A 26,736-nucleotide genomic window follows, 5' to 3' on the forward strand; every position below is an offset into this window, starting at 1 on the left:
TTAAATTTTAAAAAATTCAATCTTTATAAAGAGAAGATAATTTTAAAGGTGAAAAGAATTTAATAAAAATAAAAAATGCTATCATAAGTTTATAATACTACATGTGCCCACTTCCCATTTTAAAGGTGATTAATTCATCAATTTGTGGAATAAAGAAATCAAAACTTGATACCATGTACTATAATCTCTGGTGTTATTATAGTATCATGTTTTTAAACTAAATGGGGGCACCTGGGTGACTCAGTCAGTTAAGCATCTGCCTTCAGCTCAGGTCATGATCCCAGGGTCCTGGGATCAAGCCCCACATTGGGCCCCTGCTCCATGGGGGTCATGCTTCTCCCTCTGCCTGCTGCTCCCCCTGCTTGTGCTCTGTCAAATAAACAAATGAAATCTAAAAAGTAAAAATAAATACACCCTAAATATAACATTTTTTTCATCATGATAAGTATATCTTTAATCCCCTTCATCTATCTCACCCCCCCCACACACACACACACCACCACCTCCCTTCTGGTAACCATCTGTTTGTTCTCAATAGTTAACATTCCATTTCTTGGTTTGTCTCTCTGCCTTTTTTTCCCTTTGTTCATTTGTTTTGTTTCTTAAATTCCTCATATGAATGAGATCATACGTTATGTCTTTCTCTGATTTCACTTGGCATTATATTCTCTAACTTTATTGTAAATGGCAAGATTTCATTCTTTTTATGGCAGATTAATAGTTCATTATATGTACAAACAACATCTTCTTCATCCATGCATCTATTGATGGACACTTAGGCTGCTTCATAGTTTGGCTATTCTGAATATTGCTGCAACAAACATAATGGTGCATGTATCCATTTGAATTAGTATTTTTGCATTTTGGAGGTAAATACCTAGTGGTGCAATTACTGGATCATAGGGTAGTTCAATTTTTGATTTTCTAATGAACCTCCATACTGTTTTCCAAAGTGGTTGCAACAGTTTGCATTCCCATCAACAGTGCACAGGGTCTATATCCTCACCACCACCTGTGGTTTATGTTTCTTTTTTTTTTTTTTTTTAAGATTTATTTATCCATTCATTCAGAGAGAGCGAAGAGAGAGGCAGAGACACAGGCAGAGGGAGAAGCAGGCTCCACGCGGGAAGCCCGATGTGGGACTCGATCCAGGGTCTCCAAGATCACACCCCGGGCTGCAGGCGGCGCTAAACCACTGCGCCACCGGGGCTGCCCTTCTGTTTCTTATTTTAGCCATCCCAACAGGCATGAGGTGATATCTCATTGCAGTTTTGATTTGCATTTCCCTGATGATGAGTGATGTTAAGTATATTTTCATGTGTTTGTCAGCCATCTCTAAGTCTTCTTTAGACAAATGTATGTTCATGTCTTCCTATTATTTAATTGGATAAGTTGGTTTTTTTGTGTTTGTTGAGTTATATAAATTCTCTGTATATTTTGGACACTAACCTTTTATCAGATATGTCATTTGCAAATATCTTCACTCATTCAGTATACTCTCTTTTACTTTTGTTGATAGTTTCCTTTGCCGTGCAGAAACTTTATTTTGATGTAGTCCCAAGAGTTTATATTTGCTTTAATTTCCTTTGCCTCAGGAGATATATCTAGAAAAATGTTACTATGGCCAATGTCAGAGAGAATACTGTCTGCGCTCTCTTCAAGGATTTTTATGGGTTCAGGTCTCATATTTAGGTCTTTAATCCATATCGAGTTCATTTTTGTGTATGGTGAAAGAAAGTCGTCCAATTTTAATTATTTTCCATGAACCTGTCCAGTTTTCACAACACCATTTGTTGAAGAGATTTTTTCATTGTATATTCATTCCTCCTTTGTCAAAGATTGACCATATATTTGTGGGTTCATATCTGGGTTTTCTATTGACTCTATTGATCTGCATGTCGATTATTAGGCCAGTAACATGCCATTTTCATTACTATCACTTTGTAATATAACTTGTAATCTGAAATAGTGATATTTCTAGCTTTTCCTTTTGCAAAACTGTTTTGCCTATTCAATGTCTTTTGTGGTTCCATGCAAATTTTAGAATTATTTTTTTCTAGTTCTGTTAAAAAAGCTATCGGTATTTTGATAGGAATTGCGTTAAAGCAATAGATTGTTTTGGGTAGTATGGATATTTTAACAATATTTTTTTCTTCCAATCCATGAGTAGAGCATGTCTTTCCACTTCTTTTTGTAGGTTTAAATTTCTTTCATTAGTGTTTTATAATTTTCAGAGTACAAGTCTTTCACCCCTTTGGTTAAGTTTATTCCTAGGTGTTTTACTGGTTTTGGTGCACCTGTAAATGGGATTGTTTTATTAATGTCACTTTCTGTTGCTTATTAGTGTATAGGAATGCAACAGATTTTGAACACACTAATTTTGTATTCTGTGACTTTACTAAATTCTTTTATCAATTCAAGTAGTTTTAGGGTGCAGTCTTTAGGATTTTCTATGTATCATATCATGACATCTGCAAATAATGAAGTTTTACTTCTTCCTTACCAATTTGGATGATTTTATTTCTTTATGTTGTCTAATTTCTGTGGCTAGAACTTCCAGAACTATGTTGAATAAAAGTAGTGAGAGTGTTCCTGACCATAGAGGAAAAAGCTCTCAGTTTTTTCACCATTGAGTAAGATGTTAGCTCTGGGTTTTTCATATAAGGACTTTATTATGTTGACATCTGTCTCTTCTAGACCCACACTGAAAAGAGTTTTTAGAGGGATCCCTGGATGGCACAGTCGTTTGGCGCCTGCCTTTGGCCCAGGGCGTGATCCTGGAGACCCAGGATCAAATCCCACGTTGGGCTCCCAGTGCATGGAGCCTGCTTCTCCCACCGCCTGTGTCTCTGCCTCTCTCTCTGTGTGACTATCATAAATACATAAAAATTAAAAAAAAAAAGAAAAGAGTTTTTAGAAATGAATGTTGTACTTTGTCAAATGGTTTTCCTGCATCAATTGAAATAACCATGTGGGTTCTATCCTTTCTCTTATTGATATGATAAATCACATTAATTGTTTTGCAAATATTGAGACACCAGTGCATTCTGGGAATAAATCCCACTTGATTGTGGTGTATGATTTTTAAAATGTACGTTGGAATTGGCTTCCTAATATTTTGTTGAGGATTTTTGCATCTATATTCATGAGAGATATTGGCCTGTAGTTTTCTTTTTCTTTTCTTATCTTTTTTTTTATTTTTTTTATAATGTCGTTACCTGGTTTTGTTATCAGGATGATACTGGCTTCAGAATGAATTTGGAAATTTTCCTTCTGCTCCCATTTTTTGGGATAGTTTGAAAAGTATAGGTATTAATTCCCCTTTATTTTTTTAAGATTTTATTTAAATTCCAGTTAGTTAACATATAGTTAATTTACAGTAAAATTAGTTCAGGTTCAATTTACTGATTCAACACTTCCATACAACATCCAATGCTCATCACAAGTTCACTCTTTAATCCCACCTTCTTTAAACATTTAGTAGAATTTGCCTGTGAAACCATCTGGTCCTGGACCTTTGTTCTTTAGGAATTTACTGATTACTGACTCAATTTCATTGCTGGTAATTGATCTGTTCAATTTTTTTTATTTCTTCCTTCCTTAGTTTTGGTAGATTATATGTTTCTAGTAATTTATCCATTTCCTTTAAGTTGTCCAATTTGTTGCCATATAGGTTTTCAAAATATTCTATTACAATTGTTTATACTTCAGGATACCCAGTTGCCTCTGTGGTTAAGCATCTGCCTTTGGCTCAGGATGTGATCCCAAGGGTCCAGGATGGAGTCCTACATTGGGCTACATGCAGGGATCCTGCTTCTCACTATGCCTGTGTCTCTGCCTCTCTCTGTGTGTGTCTCTCATGAATAAATAAATGAAATATTTAAAAGAAATTGTTTATATTGCTGTGGTTTTTGTTATTTCTTCACTTTTCTTAGACATTTTGTTTATTTTGTTTTCCTTTCTCTTCCTCTCTGTTTCTCTCTCAATGACTCGGGCTAGAGGTTTATTAACTTTATCTTCTCAAAGAATTAGCTCCTGGTTTCATTGATCTATTGTTATTTTTAGTTTCTATATCATTTATTTCTGCTCTAACCTTTATTATTTCCTTCCTTTTGCTGGGTTTGAATTGTGTTTATTCTTTTCTAGCTCTTTTAGGTGTAAGGTTAGATTGAGATTTTTCTTGCTCTTTGGAAGTAGACCTATGTTGGTACAAGCTTTCCCTTAAAGCCATTTTTGTTGCATCCCAAAGATATGGGGCCATTGTGTTTTCATTATCATTTGTTTCCATGTAATTTTTAATTTCTTCTTGGATTTCTTGGTTGACTCATTCATTATTTAGTAGCATGTTGTTTAACCTCCATGTATTTGTGCTCTTTCAGATTTTTTTCTTGTGGTTGACTTCTAGTTTCATGGTGGTCTGGTCAGAAAAGATGCATGAAAGGACTTCACTTTTTATGAATTTGTTGGGACTTCTTTTGTGTACTAAGCGATCTAGTCTGGAAAACATTCCATGTGGACTTAAAAAGAATGTGTATTCTCCTATTTTAGGATGGAATGTTCTGAATATGTCTGTTAAATCCATCTGGTCCAGTGTGTTATCAAAGGCACTGTTTCCTTGTTGATTTTCTGGTTAGATAATATATCCATCAGTGTAAGTGAGGGGTTAAAGTCCCCTAGTGTTATTGTATTACTATTGATTATTTCTTTTATGTTTGTTATTAACTGTCTTATGTATTTGGGTGCTCCCTTGTTGGGTGCATAAATGTTTATAACTGTTCTCTTTTTGTTCCCTTTATGATTATATAGTGTCCTTCTTTGTTCTTGTTACAGTCTTTTTTTTTTAAGATTTTATTTATTCATTTGATAGAGAGCATAAGCAGAAGGGAGAGGCAGAGGGAGAAGGAGAAGCAGATTCTCGGCTTAGCAGAGAGTCCAACACAGGATCTGATCACAGGACCTGGAGATTATGATCTGAGCCAAAGGCAGACACTTAACCATCTGACCCACCCAGGTGTCCAACAGTCTTTGTTTTAAAGTCTATTTTCTTTTATATGATGCTGCTACCTCAGCTTTCTTTTGGCATCCATTTGCATGATAAATGTTTCTCCATCCTCCCACTTTTCCCCTAGGTGTCTTTCAGTCTGAAATGGGTCTCTTGTAGACAGTAAACAGATGGGTCTTGTTTTTTAATCCACTGTCACTCATCCAATGTCTTTTGATTGGAGAATGTAGTCCATTTACATTCAGTATATGTGCTGCCAAAGTGAGCATAGTCCATTTTCATTCAAAGTAATTATTGATAGATATGTACATATTACCATTTTGTCACTTGTTTATGGTCATTTCTGTAGATTTTCTCTGATCCTTCTTCTCTTGCTCTCTTTCATGGTTTGTTAGCTTTCTTTAGTGATATACTTGGATTTCTTTCTCTTTACTCTTTGTGTATCTATTACTGGTTTTTGATTTGTGGTTACCATAAGGTTTGTTTTATAACATCTTCTGCATAAGGCTGTCTATATTAAGTTGATTGTCACTTAAGTTTGAATGCATTATTTACTCCTCTGCCTCCCAAATTTTAGGTATACAGTGTAATATTTTGCATCCTTTTATTTTATTAATCCCTTGACTGATTTTTATGGAAATACTTACTTTTACTGCTTTTGTGGTTTTTTACTTTTCATACTATCTCTTCTGGTCTTTCCTTTCCACTCAAAGGGAACCCTTTAATATTTCTTCTATGGCTGGTTTAGTGGTCATGAACACCCTTAATTTTTGTTTGTCTGAGAAACTCTTTTTCTCTCCTTCTCTTCTGAATGACAGCCTTGCTGGATAGAGTATTCTTGACTGCAGATTTTTCCCTTTAGAACTTTGAATATGTCATGCTATCCCCTTTCTAGCCTGCAAAGTTTCTGCTAAAAAATCTACTTATGGGGTTTCCCTTGTATGTAACTGTCTTCTTTTCTCTTACTGCTTTTAAATTTCTTTCTTTGTTGCTACTGCTACTTTTTGCCATTTCAATTACTATGTGTCTTGGTGTGACCCTCCTTGGCTGAATTTCGGGGGAGATCTCAGTGCCTCCTGGATCTGAATATGTTTCCTTTCCCAGATCATAAAGTTTTCAGCTATTCTTCAAGTAAAATTTTTGTTTCTCTCTCTTCTTCTGAGAACCCTATCAAGCAAATGTTATTATGTTTGATGGAGCCACTGAATTCCCTAAGACTATTCTAAATTTGCATAATTTTCTTTCTTTTCCTTTGCTCAGCTTGGTTACTTTCCATTATTCTGTCTCTAGGTCATTAATTAGTTCCTCTGCTTCATCTATCCTGATATTTATTCCATCAAGTGTATTTTTTTATTTCATTTATTGTGTTCTTAATCTCTGATTGGTTCTTTTTTTTATCTCTGTGTTGAAAGTTTCATTGATTTCCTCCACTCTTTTCTCAAGTCTTTATGATCATTACTTTAAATTCTCTATCAGGTATATTACTTATATCCATTTCACGTAGGTCTCTCCCTGTGGTTTGGTTCTATTCTTTAATTTGGGACATATTTCTCTGTCTACTCATTTTTTTCTAACTCTCACTGTCTGCTTTTTATGTTAGGAAAGTCAGCTATTTCTCTTATTCTTAATGGTAATAGCCTTATGAGAAAGAGGTCTACTAGTGCCCTGCAGCACAGTGCCCTCTGTTCCCCAGGGCCTGGCACTTCAGGGTATATAAATATAATTTTAAATTCTATTTTATTGAATATACATATACTGTGGCACACTGTTTGTATTTATGGTCCTAACTCTATCTCTGTCATTGTGTGGGGTGTTATGCTTTAGCCCTTGACCCTGAGCTTGTTCATGTGACCTACTTTGGCCAGATTAGCAGACATGGTATCAGGCAGAGACTTGGAAAACCTTTGAGAATATCTCCTAGCTTTGCCCTAGGGTTTCCATTTGTGGACCTATGTTCTCACCACAACTGAGCTACTCCTTTACAGGATAAGACATGTACAGAAGGGTTGCATCTCCCTTCATCCTATCTGAAACATTCCTAGTCCCAACAGTGCAATTAATCCAGAGCTACAGTACCTGAGTGAGTCCAGTCAAGATCAGCACAATCTTCTAGCCAATCTATGGACTTATGTGTAATAGTAAGTGCATGTTGCTTTAAGCCACTGGTTTTGGTATGGTTTATTAGTACTATGCCAATTGCTCATTGATTCCTATACACATCCACACACACACATTTGGTTACCTAACCAGAACTATAAATTCATACTTCTTAGTTTCCATCTTAGCATTATATACTCTGAACATAGTTAAAAGTTTTTTGAAATACTGATTGATGAATGGATTATAGAATATGTTAACCAAAAATTTTAATGTATTCAAATGTTCTAGCAGTGATTTTTTTTTTTTTTGGATTCAGAACTCTTTCACTTTCAAATATTGTTGGGGACCTCAAAAAGCTATTGTTTGTGTATATTATAATTATTTATATCTATTGTATAAAAGTTTAAAACTGAGAAATATTTAAAGTGCAAGAATAAAAGACATGATAGCCTCACAAGTCATGTGGTTTCTGGGAAACTCCACTTTATACTCTTCAGAAAATGAGAGTGGAAAAGTCAAATGAGTTAAAATTTGCAAAGGACTTAAAAACACTACTTGACAAATAGTAAGTGATATATGATGTCAAATAAATAAAAGTATGACATAGCTAGTCTGTGTTTGTTTCACTACTGTATACTCTTTACAATCATCAAGCATGAGATGATTTACAATAATATGTCAGCTGAGGAAGATATTTAAGTTTCAAATAGGGACTATTACAGTATCTACATTTCTGCACAATGAAGGATTCTTTCCAATGCCAATTTAATTAGGATGTTACTTTCCTCATCAAAAAGCAAATCAGTTAAAAATCCCTGCACTTCAGAGACAAAACACAAAGGTGGTTGAGTGAAAAATACAGACATTGCTCAAAGCCACAGCAAGACACGAATAAAGAAATAAGCTTTCAGTTATTATAATTGATTAGCAGCCTGTATTTTGCAGATTATGTAGAGGGATACAAATCCTGTTGGTTGCCATTCAATATCCATTATTTCATTCTCCCTTAATTATAAAACCCTAGTTTAATTCAGAGTGGCAATGTTCTGTTTTTTAATTGTCTGGGCTTGAGATATGCTCTAGTGTGGACTAGAGCCCCAAAAGCCATCTCAGACCACAGGAAAATCTGAAGCATGGAAACCAGACATTGAGAATGAAGAGCATGACATAGAAACTTGTATTTATGATGGAAAATTAGAGTCACCAGATACTAGGGAATTGCTTTCCTCCAGACTTCTTTTACATGGAAGAGAAAGAATCTTCTATCTTTCTTAAGCCACTCTTTGGGATATTCTCTTAGTCACTTATGTATAGCTAACTTTATCTTAAACAGATACAACAGCTAAGTGATAATAAATTTTTTGAAACTGAACTCTAAAAAGTCATGGAAGTAAAGACTGGTAACTTTAAAAGAAAAAGGTAAGACAAACATTTGATTGAAAGTTTTCAATAATTTCAATTGATATTAATTAGGAATTAATAGTGAAACTTCACTGTATATCATTTGGAGTAAAGTGTATGCAACTATTCTTTATAGTACCATGGATTATATGTATTTGTCATCTCACAGTTCGTTTTCACTTAGTCTAAATTAAAAAGTTTGGATTGAACAAAAAGGCAAAGGAAAGGCAAATATGCTGCTCTTTGCCTTGGCTATGACATTCATCTTCTCTTGCCCTCAGATATCAGCATCTCTGGTTCTCAGGCCTTTGGATTTGGACTGAAATTATGTCGCCAGCTTTCTAAATTCTCCAGCTCGCAAATGGCGGATTATGGGACTTCTCAATCTCCAAAATTGTGATCTAATTCCTATAATAAATCTTCTTACAGAGAGAGAGAGAAAGAGGAGAAAGAGAAAGCAAGAGAGAGAGAAGTATAGGTATAGGTATTGTATTGATTCTGTTCCTTTGGAGAACCTTGACTAATGCAAGAACAATAAATTTTTAAATTTACATTGCTCTTCCATTTTGTTATTTCTATTTTTTTAAAGGTTGTATTTATTTATCCATGAGAGACACAGAGAGAAAGGCAGAGACATAGGCAGAGGGAGAAGCAGGCTCCCTGCAGGAAGCCTGATGCAGGACCTGATCCCAAGACCACAGGATCATGACCTGAGCCAAGGCAGATGCTCAACCACTGAGCTACCTGGGTGCCCCATTTCTATTTATTTTAAGATTATTTATTTTAGAGAGAGACAGAGTGAATTCAAGTGAGGGGAGGGACAGGGGGCAAAGGAGAGAGAATCCTCAAGCAAACACCCTGCTGAGTGGGGAGCCAATTGTGGGACTTGATCCCAGGACCCTGAGGTCATGACCTGAGCTGAAACCAAGAGTGGGATGCATAACCAAATGAGCCACCCAGCTCTGCCCCACTCCAAATTTTGTTATTTGTAAAGGCAGTTTGTCAAAGCTGTTGAATAAAGTTTTTTAAGTGGAAAAACAATGGTTGAAACAGAAAAATACACCCCAAAATATTATTTTTATTTATAGTTTCCTAGTGAATTATTTTCATAACATATGGAGGTGGAGAAGAATATTTGAGGGAAAAAATGTGTCTAAAGCTGAGGAAAATACTTCAATCTATTGAGTAGGTATTAGCAGGAACAAAGATATGAAGTTGCTATATATTTCTTTCTTCAATCCATCTTAAATTTTCTCATATTTTAATTTCCTTATCTGAAAGATGCAAGCAGTATTACAAGCTAACTCTCTTGTTCCAGCTGAAGGATACTTGATGAAAGAACATAGAAAATGTTTGAGCTCTATTCACAGACATTTGCACCAAGAAGAAATCTTAACTTATTTTCTGAGAACAGCCTTTACAAAAAGTGGCATAAAGAAAAATATTATATTGAGAAGGGCTTAAGTAAATTAATTCCAAAAAGAAGTCCTCCAAATTATTAAATCATGAAATTTCAAAACCTCTAGGATTTAAGATAATCCACAATTATTCATCTGAATTTGGTTCAAGAAGAGTTTTACTTTGAGGAGACATACGAGGGAAATGATTCCCAAATTATAACTGATGGTTTTACTAAGCAAAGAGCAAGGTTATAAACAAAGAAACAAAGAAACGCATAAAATGTTCTCAGAAAAACTACATAATTTCAAGTGTTTGGGGAGAAGAGTATATTATGTTAATATTTCTCATTATTGAGGAAATCCTTATTGTTTGCTTTTTACCCAATCTCTCTAAACTTCCATGTTTGTTTACATATTAATATATAAGAACAATAAAGAAATGGCTATAAAATTTGTCAAAAGATCAAGGGGGCTAGAGCTAATACCACAATGGTGGATAATATTGACATAACCATATAAAGTTGCAATTATTTATCTATTTTAAAGATGAGAAAACTAAGGCTTGCAGGCATTAGGTAATCTCACCTTCATCACAATTCAACTACTTTGAACCTAGGTTTCTAGGAACCCAGATATCACTCTCTCTATTATGCCACATACTGAGTCTTTTGGTCTTTTCCCTCATGGACAACAGTTTCCCCTGGGAGAAAGAAAAACACTATTACACTATTTATAAGCACAATAGATAGCATAATATAAGTACAAATGTAATAAGATATAGGCATAAACAGGAAGGGGTATAGAATAACAAACTACTGGATTATAGGGAGTGAATCTAGAAAGATTTAATACTGAAGAAAGCATCTGAGTATAGTGTCTTGAAGTACAAATCATGAGAGGTTAGAAATGGGAGGATAACCCAGGTTAATATGACTATGAATGAACAGAGGTAAAAAATAATAAATGACATTTACATAACACTCTCCCTATGCAGATCATAAGTACTTTACATATACTAATTCATTTAGCTCTCACCATAACCCTATAAGATGGATACCATAATTATCCTCATCACAAAGAAAACACTGAGGTACAAAGAAGCTAAGCAATTTGCTTTATGTCACACAGCTGGAAATAAACATTGTCAGGAGTTGAAACGTGGCTATATGGTTCTAAAGTCTGGACTCTTTACCCCTCCCAGTACCAAACACAAAATTTCCTTAAGATTGAAAAATAACCAGGAGCTGGTAGAGTGTAGAATGAATGAAAGAATGAAAAGACTAAAGAAGTGGATGAGGGCTAGAGGATAACAGCCTTGAATGCCATTCTAAGGAGCTTAGTTTTCATTCTGTAAGCAGTGCATAGAGTTCTCGGAAACAAAGGCATCATATTCAGAACAGTGTTTAAAATTTTTTTCTCAAATGGTGAGAAAACAGACTGCAAGCTAAATAATAGCAGTAGACATCTCAGAAAAATCATTGGAAAATTTCCTTGATAGTTCAAGGAAAAATTGAAGGCTTGAGCTAATCTCACTTGGAAGGAAAAGATGTCATGAAACAAGACACATCATACTCAAGACTTCTCTGAAATTGCTTTTCCCTTTGGGATCTGGAAAAGTACTCAACAGAAGAAAATAATCTTGTTAGCATTTTCCACAGCATCCTATTTTTATTCAAACCAATTCTGGATCTATTGTTATTTCAGTGGAAGTTATCAGAAAGAAGCCAAACAAAATAATCTCCATTAATAAAATTAATAAGACTTGCTTTTGGCTCAGGTCATGATCACATGGTCATGGGATTGAGCCCATTTTGCGCTCTGTACTTAGTGAGGAGTCTGTCTACTTCAGGCTCTTATTCCCTCCCCCTTTGCTCCTTTTCCTGCTTGCTTATGCTCTCTCTCCTTAAAATAAATCAATAAAATCTCTAAATCTTTTAAAAAATCAATAAAATAAAAAGAAAGAAAGGGACCTAACTCTAACAGTATAGATCCTTTTTCATGAGCAAGAGCGTGAGTATAATAAGATGACCTAACAATTGTTTTAAGGTTTGAATGAAGTAATATATGGAAAGTGCTTATTATAGGGCCTGGCACATACTAGGCACTTAAAAATAGTACCTGTCATATCATCACTATTATTATTAGACCTTCACCTACATCCTATTTCTTCAGCCCTATCTCTTCCCTAAAGAGTGCTGTATACTCACCAGTCACTGCAGAGAAGGGTGTCAGTCAAGAGACTTTAAAGTCACCATAACACTATAGCACTTCCTTTTGTTAAAGAGTTATTTATTTATTTGAGAGAGAGAGTGGTGGGGGGGGGGTAGAGGGAGGGAGAGAATCCTGAATCAGACTCCCCACTGAGCTTGGAGCCTGATGAGGAGCTCAATCCCATGACCCTGAAAGCCTGACCTGAGCCAAAATCAAGAGTTGGAGGCTCAACCAATTGAGCCACCCAGGCACCCCAGCACTTCCTATTCTTTAAGTGCTTCAGGTGTTTGTGTTGTTTTTTTTCACCAGAAAATAAGGCAGTTGCTCAACCATATGGTCCAGAATATGACAGGTACTCAATAAATGTACTCTCTCAAAAGGGTAAGCAAAAACGTGTCCCTTCTTCCACTCACCTGCCAATTAAACAGTTAGGAAAAAGAAGGGGGAAAGACACAAAGGTAAATCTTGAAAAAACAATTTTATTCCAAAAAAGGAATAATTATGATAACATATACAGCTATACTGATCTATATAAGAAAATAATGCAAACTAAGGTAGTGTTTTTTGTGGAAGAAAGTCTATGAAACAATAGAAAATCTATGTATTGGTCTCTCCACCCCATTCCTGGCAAAGAGATCCTAAAATTCTTGTAGTTTCCTAAAAGATAAGAGCACTGGGGTTATCTTTTATTCTAATATTTGGTCTTTGTTCCTGGTTCCTAATACAGAGCTCCTACATCCCTAGGAATGTCCAGGGTGATAGGAGTGTCTTTTGTTCTAATGAGGCTGTTCTGGGTAGCTTCAGGATGGGGCTAGTGACCAGAAAGACCAACCCATGATTAGTGATTAGATACTTGGACCTTGTAGCTCTACCTCCATCCTCTGGCTGAGATCAAGTTGATAATAAATTATGTCTGTGTGATGCGGGCTTTGGGGTTGGTGAACACATCCAAATGCTGGGAGAGTGGTATACCCTAACTCCATAGAGACAGAAGCTCCAACACTCGAGACCCTCCCAGACTTTACCCTATGTAACTCTTAATCTGGCTACTCATCTTTATCTTTCATTGTATTCTTCATATTACCAGTAAATTGTTTCCTGAGTTCTGTGGGCCACCATAACAAATTATTGAACCTGATGAGAGGTTCATGGGAATCCTGCTTTACAGCCAGTAAGTCAGAAGCACAGGTGACAACCTGGAATTGTAATTGACACCTGAAGTGAAGGACAGTATTATGGGACTGAGACTTAACTTAGCGGGTCTGTGCTAACTCAGGTTAGTGTCAGAACTGAATTGAATTGTAGGACACCCATCTGGTATCAGAGAATAGTTTGGTGGGGAAAACTGATACATCTTGTCACAAAAGTGCTCTGTGTGAATTGAAGAGAAGAAACACAGGAGGGTTTTTCTTTTACAAAGTCCAAATGACTTGTTTGTTTAATGAGACATCATCTGAAAAGAAAAATGTGGCTATATATCTATTGGTCGAGGATTCATCACCGACACACACACACACACACACACACACACACACACACACGATACTCTAACCAAGTCCTTGTGAAAATCAGATGCAATGATTTACCTCCAAAGAGTTCTCTGCCTGAGTCCTTATTGTATAGTTTGCAGAAAAGTATAGTAAGATGCAGTCTGTATGGCTGTTTTAGAAGAGATTGAAAGAGCATCATTTCAATGAATATAGTTTGTTTTGCCCAATATTCTGTAGGTAATAACTAAAAGGAATAACACATCATAGAAACTATGTTTTTTTTCAGAATGTTTTCACACTATGAAAAGCTTATAAAGAATTATATTCTGAGAATCTGGTCATATTTAATTATCAAGGAGAGTACCCTACCCAAATTCAATAGTACTGAAAAATGTCCAGCCTCAACTCTCAAGTTGATTAATTATTAAGGAAAAATTCTAAATTTGAAGAGAAAAACCCAGAGTGGTATAATTTTTCAAAAGGCCAGCATAATTGCTTCTTGCATTATGTATTGAATCCCTTACAGCCAGCTCCTATTTGGATTACATTTCTCCAATTATAATTTTCTCCATAACTGAATGAGGTGTTTATCTGAGTCTCCCTTTCTTGAATTTTGTTATGATTCATTAGTGACTACAAATCCTGCTTTAATATTTAATTAAGATAATTGTTTAAATTTTTAATATAACCTAACTCATAAGTTGGAGTTTAACATTACAGGCAATAAATAATGTTTTAAGCAATAAGACAAGACAACAACAACAACAACAAAAACAAGTTAACATTGTAATAAAATTGAGCTATTCAATTATACATCCAAAGATTTTAGGTAATTTTACTCAGCTTTGCATGGCTACAGGTTTTGTTAAGCCCTGGAAGCAAACTCTTGCCAATTAGACCATAAAATTAAGAGACTCCCTTCATAAATTCTAAAGATATAAACAAATATTATCTTGAAGGTTGAATTGTTTGTCATACAGCTTCTGTTTTCACAGTTTATCCCTCTTCTCTAAAATTTCAAAGTATTTAAAAAACATTTTTTAAATATCTGATGGGCACTGAGAAGGGCACTTGATGGGATGAGCACTGGGTGTTATACTATATGTTGGCAAATCGAACTTAAATAAAAACAAATCTAATAAAGAAGTAAGTAAATAAATAAATAAATGACTGACAAAATTGCATATTGACATAAACTAATGCAAAGCTCTAATGACAAGCAAAATTTATAACCACCAAACTTGAAGACTAAAATAGTCAATAAATCAGTAAGCACTTACTAAGGTCTTACCTTACTCTGCCTACAATGCTAGGAGGAAAATTTTAATACACAATACCTAACACCTTAAATAAGTTGCAATCCAGTGATGGTGGTTGGTGATATACATCCTGAATTTAATATTAACATTTACTCTAAGATGCAAAATATCTCAAGTCATATGGTTAAGGAAATTAGCAGAGAGAGTAAGCAGTAAGAGTTCAGGAGGAATATTGGAAACTTGTGAGACTTAGATGGCATTTTGAGAACAGATTCTGTTCTTTTCATCTCTGTAACAGAGTACTTGACATAAGATATTTGTTTCATAAATGTTTGTGGAATTACATCCAGTTACTATCCATAGGCAAAGACATTTCACTTAAGTAAAATGCACAAAGGCTGGAGGAATGGGGGAAAGAATAATTATGAGCAAAGAATCCTAATTCAGTGAGTCAGTTGGCATTTTGAGGAGTGAGAGGTAAGGTTGAAAACATCAGCTTTTTTATCATTTCTCCTTCTCTGATGTTTTTGCTTGTCCACATCTAAGTTTTCTGATATTTCTTTCCTGAATATTTAGTCTAGCTTACTTAGTCCCTTAGCAAGTTCTGACTAAGGCAAAAAGTACATCAACAATCTCAGTCCTTTTATCTGATGAGTCTTAAAATTAAGTCATTCTCAAACCCAAACCCCAAATCCACCAGACTCCTATACTACTGCTGCTTTATCTCTACCAGTGAGATTCTGGACCTCACCTTCAGATAAAACCTAGCACCTGTTTCTTTACCCCTTTGGGAATATCTCTTGCCTCTTCTTATTTTTGATAATCTACCTTCTCCACCATTTCTTCTGTATATTAGAACCTGATATTATTCTTAAACTGCTGGCATAAATCACTTCTCATCCCTCTCACCCAGTGGTCTCTGGTACCAACTACTGGATTCCCTACACAAGGATCCTACCAGGTTGAACCTTCCACCCCAGCCTCAGCATTACAACTGAGATGACTGGGCATTTTCTGAGGTTGACTGGTGTCCCATCCTCAGAGCAATCCCTAGTGCAGGCTCTATATCCCATATCTCTCCTGTCCTGCTATGTGAATCTTGAATTAATTTTCAACTCTGTCCAATCCCTGCCTTCTGTGATGTGCTACTACAAACAAACATTTATGTTTTGTCCCTAGGTGGTGAGGCTTGACAGGAAAGCTAAGTTGGAACTGGGTTTCAGAAAGTATTGAATACCACATAAAAGAATTTGGATATGTCCAATAATCAAAGGAGAGTCTCTGCATAATTCTGAGGAGAGATATGGGACGAAGAATTAGGAATTTAGCACGATTAATATGGAAACTGATTATAGTAAAAAGAAAAAAATCTGAGATTGATATACACAGCCTAGTTGATAAGATGGGTCCACTTTGCTTCCTGTTACATATGCCATTGCAATGATGGCCATCTTCTTCTGGTACTTGATTAAAAGTTTTTAAATGATTAAAATTAGCTGTGAAAAGTTGCTAAATTATTATAAAGAAATTTCAAGTAAAATAGTATTATTTTGGTTGACATTAAAAATAGCTACATATGGAAAGGTTAATCACTAGTAAAGAATTGATTGTTTTGGAAGAATTTGAGAATAAAGCTTTTCTGGAATATTTTCTAAAATAAAATAGAATGTTTTTAGAAGGGTAGATCAATTGGGTATCTTCACCAGGAAGTTCACCATGTTAATATAATTCTGCAGCAAAGCTTGAGAATAGATGAACTATATTCTACCTCAGGCTGTTATATAGTATACTGTATACTCAAAAATTTGTTAAAAGGCAGATATCATTGTTCTATGGTTTTTATCACAATAATAAAAAAAATCAATTTGTTTCATGCTTTGAGATGAACTATGTTTGTGTTTTCCTCTGTGAATAGGAAAAAGAACATGTGTCAGTGAATGTTCTTTTCCAATCATATTATGTAACATTGTTTTCTTCTAAAATGGCTTTACTTTTATTTTCTTTTTCTTTTTCTTTTCTTTTTTTTTTTTTTTTTTGACAGATCCTGCCACAGGTTTATTTGTACAAATAGCACAGGAGGACACCAGGCCCATGCAGACAGAAGCCCAGGGGTCATACCAGTCCTTCCGTCCTCACACTGGCAGGCAGAAGCCTCTACACTGGAGCCTTTGTGGGGGCCTGGGCACCTTTGGGAGCCTGCGCTGCAGGAGTAGAAGCAGGAGCCGGAGCCGGGGTCGCAGCTATAGCCTGGGCCTTGGTTTGAGCCTTGGCCTTGGCCTTTGGCCAGCAGACCTTTGGCAATGTGGGCACGAGCATGTTTCCCAAGCTTGGGGTGAGCGATGTAGGCAAGTCGATTGAGCTTGCGGCTGCCACCCTTTGGGATCTTGGGCTTGACAAGTGCCTTAATAACCTCAGCACGCACAGTCATGGCCTTGGCATTGTTGGCCTGCATCTTCAGGCCCTCCTTGTTGTGCTTCTTGGCAAAGCGCATGTTCCTCAGGAACTTGGGGTCTACCCCCTTAAGAGATTTGTATCTTTGTGACAAAGATACCATGTGACTTTGTGACAAATCTTGATGCCATTTCTGTGCCGTTTTCATGACTGGTTGTGCGTGGTGTGGTTCTTGGACTTGGCCATATCTGCACCAAAGCCCGCAGCTCTTGATTTTCAAAATAACAAATATTTTCAATATATACATAGTATTTCTTAATGTTATGACAAAAAATCTAAAATAAATGATCAGTTTTCTGTTTAAATAATCCAATCACAAATAACACATATTTTAAATGGATATCAGTGTTTACTTGCTTTGTTAAAAAACATATTTTTAAATATAATCATAGAATTTTCCAATGCTTAAAAAAGCAATGGAGCAAGAGGCAGAAAAAACTAATATGTCTGATTCTTAAACAGCTGACTTTGCTAACTGATTTATTATTTCAATTCTCCAATTAAAATTGATTCTTGAAGCTATGTTTCAAATTATCAATAGAAGTGAAAAATGGCTTCATATTTGCCTAGATTTATTTAGTCTAGGATTTGAGTACATAATTCCTTTTTTTAGTCTCATTTAAGCAAGTTACAAATAGATTCCACATAATTATAAACCTGAGAATATGCAGTGTAATTTATGTTGAGGTATAGTTCAGGTAAATAGAAAAGGGATTTTTATCAAAAGTCTATGTCATTATTTGGGAGTGTTAAATAAGTTTAAAGGCAGGACTATTTTTCTGAGCCTCTTCTCTTAAATGAGAGACCAGGGGACCACCTTCCCAGTATGGTCCTGCAGAACTGATAGGTAAAGAAATGCACCTCTCTCACAGGTTGGGGATTCCTAAAACCTGAGAGATGTGAAAGCCATAAATGAGGACAGTAGGTCTAGAAAGGTAAGAAATAAGACGACTTGCTTTAGAAACCAGAAAGGCAGTTATAATCATCATTTGCATTCACCTGGTTCATTCACTGTTCACTGGTACTTAAAGTGCCAAGATCAATGTTTTATTCATCTTAGTAAGTCAAGCTTTTAATAGAGAGCCTCAAATATAGTAGATGCTTAACACGTTTAATTACTTAAATAAAATGTATTTATGAAGACCAAAGAAATGGATTGTGTGAATTTACAATTAAGCACTTATAGATAAGTATATATTAGATATAGGTACATACATGTATATACACATGCATTTATATAATTTAAAATTCAGAGTGAAGCTTGTGTTAATCACCAGTCCCTCCTCAACAGGGAGTGAAGACCTGAAGTTTTTGAGGCATATACAAACCTAAAGCTGATCTGGATCTTTCTCTTTTTTATTGTCTTCTGATCTCTTTTTTTACATTCATCCCATTTCAGTCTATACTGCCCCAGTATATCCCCAGCATCAATGCTGATGTTTCTATGGCCAACCTGCTCTCTATTTCTCTTCCTTTTTACTACTGCAAAAACCTATGCAATAATAATTTAAAAAATCCAGCACTGCAAATTTTCAATAAAATCACAACAGCCAGGCAGCCTGGGTGGCTCAGTGGTTTAGCGCTGCCTTCAGCCCATGGCCTGATCTTAGAGTGCCGGGATCCAGTCCCACGTCAGGCTCCCTGCATGGAACCTGCTTCTCTCTCTGCCTGTGTCTCTGCCTCTCTCTCTCTCTCTCTCTCTCTCTCTCTCTCTCATGAATAAATAAATAAAATCTTTTAAAAAATCACATTAGCCTGTCGTTCTGCCTTTCCAAGTGACTTCACAATAACTCTGCCTTATTCTTCATGTTCTAGTAATAACAAGTTGTAATAACCTTCATATCCCATGCTATTTTTACATCTTCATACTCTCATACAGTACTTGCTTGTTAAACCACACTTTCAATTGTTACTCAGCTAACCCACTCCTAATTACCTTCCCCTATAGCCCTCAAAATCTTTCTTAATGAGCACTGTTATTTTAAACTTGGACATGGTTATCAGGTGTTAACTATTTTTCATGCATAATTCTGATATTGTCTTGAATATATACAGATTAATATAATGGCAGATAGATATAGATACAAAAGTTGTTATATATTGATATATATTAGACTTCATATTCTTCTAAAATTTATTTTCAGAAGTTTAATCTTTTCATTTGTATATTTATAGCTATATATCCATAGAATACTTTAATGTTGTATAACTTAGATTTTAGAGTTGAAAATTATTCCATAAGTTGTCTTCTTGAAGGTTGAAATTTTCAAGTGTTAGCAGATAATATCCATGAGAGATGAGGTCTGATCTTTGAGTTTATCATTCCCTATCTTGACAAATAGCAGATTATATCATTTTTTATCTCACTGAAATCTTCTATTGATAAGTTTTTTACCTTTGGCTTTGAATGGAATGCCTAGGATACAGTTGGTACTAAATAATCACAGATTAATTAACTAAACAGAAATGACTTTTTTTTTTTAGTGCCTTCATGTGTTATCCATCTGTCAAATGAGAACATAGTTTATATAAGCTCAGATTTGGGAGTAAGATAGATCAGAATTCCATTCTAGGCTCCACAAACAGCCATGTGTTCTTGGAATAACTACTTTGATTTATTCTCCTGTCAAATAAGGATATAATATGTTGAAATTATTGAATATCGTGTTCGATACATATGAAAAACATTTAACATAATGCCCAATAAATTTGTGCATGGGTTAATCCCCCAAAAGCTCTATGTGCTCAATGAGGGTGGAGTATAGAGGCAAGAAAACTGAGGGTCAAAGAAGTTGACCAAGTTGCAGAGAAAATAAGCAGCAGAGCTGGGATCCAAATCCAGTTTAATGGTGCTTGCAATCTGAAGGAAGTTTCAATTATTACTGTAAGAAACATTATTGGAATTTCCACTTCAGTGTTCTCTTAAAGGATACATGCTGCTGAATTCCAGTTCATTTGTCAGATCTCGTCTCCCCCAAAATCGCTTTAAATCAGAGTTCGCATCATTTTTTAGCATTTCACACTCTGCCCAGTATGTTTATAATTGGATGATCCTACTGATAAATGATAAATGATCCTACATGAGCCAGCATATGAACATCTCTGACCTTCCTCTGTCATTTCCTGTGAAGAATTCCTCTGAAGTGCCTTGTATGTGCCCTCTTTCATAGCAGATATGCATTGATCCAAGCATCCTCTATGTCTAAGCTACCATTTGACTATAAATAAACACTTTTAAAACTTCTTTCATCATTTTATCCAGGTCATTGTTAAGTACCACATTTTAATATAATTATTTCTTTTTAATATCTGCCTTTTTAGCTTGGTAGTGAGCTTCTCAAGGATGAGAACAATTTCTTCATCTTTCTAGATGGAGCATCTATTGTGGTGCTTGCCATATAGTTGATGCTCACTAAATATCTAAACGCCACTATAACAATCTCTAATAGTTATGGTTTTCTTATTCTTTATTAAGAACCCTAAAGAGCAATACTTGCCATATTTTAATGATCCTGTCCACTTTATGTCTTACTGAGAAATTTTATTGTCCTACCTCAGAAGGGAAACATAAAGAATTCCCAAACAGTTGTTGCAGAAATTGCTTGGGTTTCATGCCACATTTCCTTTACTAGGTAAAGGAATAAGCACAGATTCCCTGTATTTAAGTGAAGTCTCAATCATTATAAAACACACTGCTGGGATCCCTGGGTGGCTCAGTGGTTTAGCACCTGCCTTTGGCCCAGGACGTGATCCTGGAGTCCCGAGATCGAGTCCCACATTGAGCTCCCTGCATGGAGCCTGCTTCTCCCTGTGCCTATGTCTCTGTTTCTCTCTCTCTCTCTCTCTCTCTCTCTGTATCTCTTATGAATAAATAAATAAAATCTTTAAAAAAAAACCGCACTGCTTTCTTAAGAATGCCTCTTTTGGAATTTTTAGTCTTCAGGGGCAAGATAGGGTCGGTTGGAGACAAATAGTGTACAGTACTCAACAAGAGAGAGACATAAACTTCCAGTTATCAATAAATAAATTCTGAGGATGTAATGTATGACATGGTGACTACAGTTAACAATACCGTATTATATATTTGAAAATTGCTAAGAGAGTAAATTTTAAAAGTTCTCATCACAAAACATTTGTAACTATGTGACGTGATGGATATTAACTAAACTTATTGTGGTAATTATTTTGCAGCGGATACATATATCAAATCATTATGCCATATACCTTAAACTAGTACGGTGTTGTATGCCAGTTTTACCTCAGTAAAACTAGAAAGAAAGAAAAAGAAGAGACAAGGGCTTTTTATAGCAGTGTTTGGAAACTATTATGAAGAGCTGTGGATATAATACATCACAACTTTTTTTAAATCTTTTCTGTTGTTCCTGGAATAATTTATACCCCTTTATCATACCACAGTCTTTATCTTCTATTACCTCCTCTGACTACCCAAGAAATAATTTCCTTAATCGTGTAATGGTATGCTACTGAACATTTATAAAAAGAAAAAAAAATGAGTGGAAACATTTTATTTTAAAAAATGGTACAGACCACATGTAATTAATTTATAAAAGGGTCCTTCATCTTATTTTGCTAGGACTTGCTATACTCAACAAATACTGGCCCTCTGAGTCCTGCAAAGAAAAATATACTAAATTAGTTATAAAATTTAAAGGCTAAGCACAGGGCAGCCCGGGTGGCTCAGCGATTTAGCGCCACCTTCAGCCCAGGGCGTGAATCCTGGAGACCCAGGATGGAGTCCCATGTCAGGCTCCCTGCATGGAGCCTCCTTCTCCCTCTGCCTGTGTCTCTGCCTCTCTCTCTCTGTGTCTCTCATGAATAAATAAATAAAATCTTAAAAAAAAAAGAAAGTGCATACTAATTTATAAAAAAAATAAAGGCTAAGCACATATAAAACTGAATATCTTAATTAAATAAAATTTAGGACAAAATTAATGGCACCTTTTTTTCTGGTAGATTGAGAGTTAATAACAAGATAGAAATTGCCTATATGAACATAACAATAATTCACTGTTGTAGAACTCAATACACATAAATGTCTCCCCCAGTAGCTTCAAACTGTATAAAGATTTTTTTTTAGTCTATCCCTTCCTTTCCCCACTATATACATTTTAATCCTTTAGTAGAAATTTGGTTTAATTAGATATTTTGTTAATACATGTTAACGGAAAAAAATGGATATAAGATGAGGGGGTTTTGTTTGTTTTAGACTATCTCTTGAGTGTGGGTGCTTTAATCATGTGACAGAACCAGGTTCTGTGCCTTTTCACATTATTTGTCTGGCCCCGTCCTCCCCCAGCTTAACCACCAAGCCACCCAGGCATCCCTTCTCCCCGAGCTTAATGGAACAATCCATCTACTGTTCTTTTTCCTTCATTCTTTCAGTCTCTCCCCATCTTTACTCCTGGTAGACAGAAAGTCTTCATGTATAAGAATATATCAAAATTATCCTTTGAGAAATTGATATTAATAAAAGGATAGTCAGTTTACTTTATTGATGTTCCACTTAAATATTCAGGATACCTGGACATCTTCTTAGAGATAAATGAGCTTTGGCTACAGGGAAACTGAACTTACTTAAGAGGGAAGAAGCAAAGAAAATGAAAAAGGTGACAGATAAGAGAGCTTCCAGTGCCCTGAAAAAGCGAAACTAGCTCAGAGAAGTGACCTTGGGAGGACACATAAAATTTTTTTTGCACTATCCTGGACTCTGTGTATTTCTAAGTAGCTCCACATAAGATTAGGTCCATTCTGAAAATGGGCTGAGTTGATAAGTTTTTCCAGCTATTGCCAATATATATAATCAGCACAACTTCACTCGTAAGTCTATGGGACAGGGTGCTACTTGCCCACAACAGATAATGAAAAGGGAAAAGTCAAGACTTCAACAAGGGTCTGTCTGAATTCCAAGTTTGCATTTTTTCCTCTCTGTATCTTGCTGAAAGTTTTATTTAGAAGGTAAAAAAAAAAAAAAAGTCAGAAGCAGAGAAAATAAGGGACAAAAGTAGCGGGGCTCAGAGCTAATTTGAGCTTTTCCTAATGAGCAGATCAAGGTAGCGTTCAAAGTTAGAGCCTGTTTGAGGGAGAAGGAAGAGCAGAGAGGCAAAGATCAGAATGAAAACCTAGTACTCTAAGACAGGGGAGATAACACAAAATTGAAAAGACCTTAAAGTCAAACTTTTCTTTTGAATTTTCCTAAATTACAGCTGTCCCTTAGTCCCTCCCCTCCCAAATCCAATAGAATCTATCCCAAGTAACTACCCTAATTCAGCCTAGCCTACCCTCTAATCTCCCTCCCTGGATTCTGCCTAAAGTAAGGTTTCAGCCCAAATAGTTGTAATTCCTCCCAACAGCAGTGGTGATTTTATACACTGTGACTGAGGGAAGCCTTTCAGCATAATAAAGAGCTCAGCTCATAAACTGGTTTATGCTTTTAAAAAACAAACACACAAACTGGCTTATGATGATACAAATAACCCCTTATGCAAGACATTGCTCCCAAAAGCACAGATTATTTTAGACTTTGAGGTTGTTACAGAAAGCAAGTTTGATTTACCCTATTTCAATTATATTTGCTTAATGCCTTCCAATTTAAGAGATTTACAGAATCTAGGAAATCAATAAGCAATAAAAAATATCTACTGATCATGGTGAACATGACAAAGCAAACAAAGAGATGTCTACATTATCCAAAAAGAAGCTACTCCTCAAAAGAGGGTGTTTTTTTTTTGGGGGGGGGGGTTGCCCTTCTAGAAAGAAGTTTAAATTCAGAAAAGTAGAAATTCAGTATTAAATAACAGACCTTCAGATATCCCATTGCAGAGGTCCTTCTCTCATCTTTAATTGGAACTTTCAAAGTCTGGACCATCTTCTTAGTATCAGTAATTTATTTAAAAATATATATTAAATATCTGCAGTGTGACATCAACATATTGAGAGACTTGGCAAATAAATAAATATATATATATATACACATATATATGTATAAAAATTGTATTCTTCAAAGACTAAGATAAGTAAAAATAAAACATGATATTTGATCATCTAAAGAAAAGAATTCTATCTTCTCTATCACAGTTTCTCATAATTTCTGAAAACTACTTAGGTATATCTTCCACTGCATCTAATGTTTGTCCTTGATTAAATATAAAACTAAGAATAATGGCTTTTATAATAAGAATCATAACCTTTGAATAATTAAACAAGTTAAAAACCAGCAGAGTTTTTGTTAGATAATATCCTCATAATCCAAACATATATCTCTCCTTTTGCACCACATGCCAATGGTTCTTAGAAAATAAAGCATTACCTTCTAGCCTCTACTAGGCAATATTAAGTTTTCTCAATAAAATCTAGCCTTGGGTTTCATTAGTTTCTTGTTGGTAGCTGAAATTATACAAGGGATGAGATCCCAGGAAAGTAGTGCAGAACAAGAAAAGACAAGAGCGAGGCAAACTGGATTCAATCGAAATTTGAGGAAGTGGCACAATTTAACTGATATAATAGTTCAGGTGACATAAGCAAAATTATTTCTCCTGTATTCATTTCTTTGGGATGAGTAGCCCCTAAACTTTAAAAGTCTCAAAGTTTCCTCCACTATTAAAAAAAAAAAAAAGTGTGGAGTAGGGATCCCTGGGTGGCGCAGGGGTTTGGCGCCTGCCTTTGGCCCAGGGCGCGATCCTGGAGCCCCGGGATGAATCCCACGTCGGGCTCCCGGTGCATGGAGCCTGCTTCTCCCTCTGCCTATGTCTCTGCCTCTCTCTCTCTCTCTCTCTCTGTAACTATCATAAATAAATAAATAATTTAAAAAATTAAAGAAAAATAAAATAAAAAAAAGTGTGGAGTAGCTGGTGGCAGAGCTGGAATAAAGGAGCTAGTGGTTTAGGAAGCAATTGCCATCACACTCAAAGCTGTGATCCTGATTGGAGGTCTCAAAAGAGGACTCTCTTCAGACCTTTGTCTTTTGAGATCCCCAAACCCCTGTTTCCAGTGGTGGGGGTCCCAATGACACAGTACCACATTGAGGCCTCTGCCCAGGTCTCTGTGATGCAGGAGATTCTGCTCATTGTCTTCTACCACCCTGATGAACCTCTCACCCAATTTCTAGAGGCTGTCCAGTAGGAGTTTAACCTTCCAGTCAGATACCTGCAGGAATTTGCACCCCTCAGCACAAGAGGTAGTCTCTACCATTCCTAGGACCAGATCCTGGCTGGGGTCCTGAGGCCTTCTTGGTGCTCAATGCTGATGTCTGCTCTGACTTCCCCTTGAGTGATGTGTTGGATGCCTACAGACACCAGCCTCACTCTTTCTTGCTCCCTGGCACCACAGCTAATGGGACATAATCCCTCAACTATAGCTGCATCATAGAGAATTCACAGACACACAAGGTCCTATACTATGTGGAGAAACCCAGCATTGTTAATGACATCATCAACTGTGGTATGTATCTCTTCTCTCTGGGAGCCCTGAAGCCCCTTGGGGATTTCTTCCAATGTAACCAGCAGGATGGGCAACTGGGGGACTCTTCAGGTCTGTGGCCAGGGGCAGGCACCATCCACCTGGAACAGGATGTGTTCTAGTCCCTGGCCCAGCAGGGCCAGATCTAGCCATGCCCCACTGATGGTATCTGGAGTCAGATCAAGTCCACAGGCTCAGCCCTCTATGCCTCCTGCCTCTACCTGGGCCAGCACCCGCTCACTTACCCAGAACAACCGGCCAAGCACACCCCAGGGGGTCCATAAATCTGAGGAAATGTTTATATCCACCCAATAGCTAAGGTGGCTCCCTCAGCTGTGCTGGGCCCTAATGTCTCCACTGGGGAGGAGATGACCATAAGCAAGGGTGTGTAGCTCCAAGAGAGTGCTATTCTCCACAAAGCCATGCTAAAAGGAGCACACATGTGTTCCACATACCACTATGGGCTGGGGGAGCACTGTAGAGTGTTAGGCCCATGTGGAGGTACCCCAATGACCCCAATCCCAACAACCTGCGAGTGCACATGAACAAGGGAGATCCTCTTCAAGGGTGGGAAGCTGCTGCCTGCCATCACCATCCTAGGCTGTTGTGTCCGGATCCCTATTGAGGTGCTTAGCCTGAACTGGATTGTTCTGTCACACAAGGAGCTAAGCAGCAGCTTCACCAACCAGGTTATCCTCTGAGGGGGACTACCAGAAGGCACCTCTCCAAGTCCTTCTCGCTCCTCTTGAGACTACTGCCTGCATGGCTCGCCTCGGTCCAAAAGGACCAGAGGAAGCCAGGCAGGATCTTCACATGCCAGGAGCAATGTGAGTGGCCAGGACACTCCTGGCCTCCCTCTCCACTCCCCAGGGAACCTTGTTGGGGCGGGGGGGGGGATGTTGTCATTTTGACCTCCTATAGTAGGATTTAAAATAAAGCAATGAGAA

At 36.5% G+C, this 26,736-nt stretch overlaps 2 pseudogenes; one reads left to right on the plus strand and one right to left on the minus strand.

The window, feature by feature from the left end:
• Nucleotides 1–16,890: 16,890 nt before the first annotated feature.
• LOC129512774 (60S ribosomal protein L29-like) lies at nucleotides 16,891–17,500 on the minus strand (annotated as a pseudogene).
• A 7,235-nt stretch (nucleotides 17,501–24,735) lies between these two features.
• Nucleotides 24,736–26,490, plus strand: LOC129512394 (mannose-1-phosphate guanyltransferase alpha-like; annotated as a pseudogene).
• The last annotated feature ends 246 nt before the right edge of the window (nucleotides 26,491–26,736 follow it).

Source organism: Nyctereutes procyonoides, unplaced genomic scaffold, assembly GCF_905146905.1.
Source record: "Nyctereutes procyonoides isolate TBG_1078 unplaced genomic scaffold, NYPRO_anot_genome, whole genome shotgun sequence".
Classification (NCBI taxonomy): Eukaryota; Metazoa; Chordata; class Mammalia; order Carnivora; family Canidae; genus Nyctereutes; species Nyctereutes procyonoides.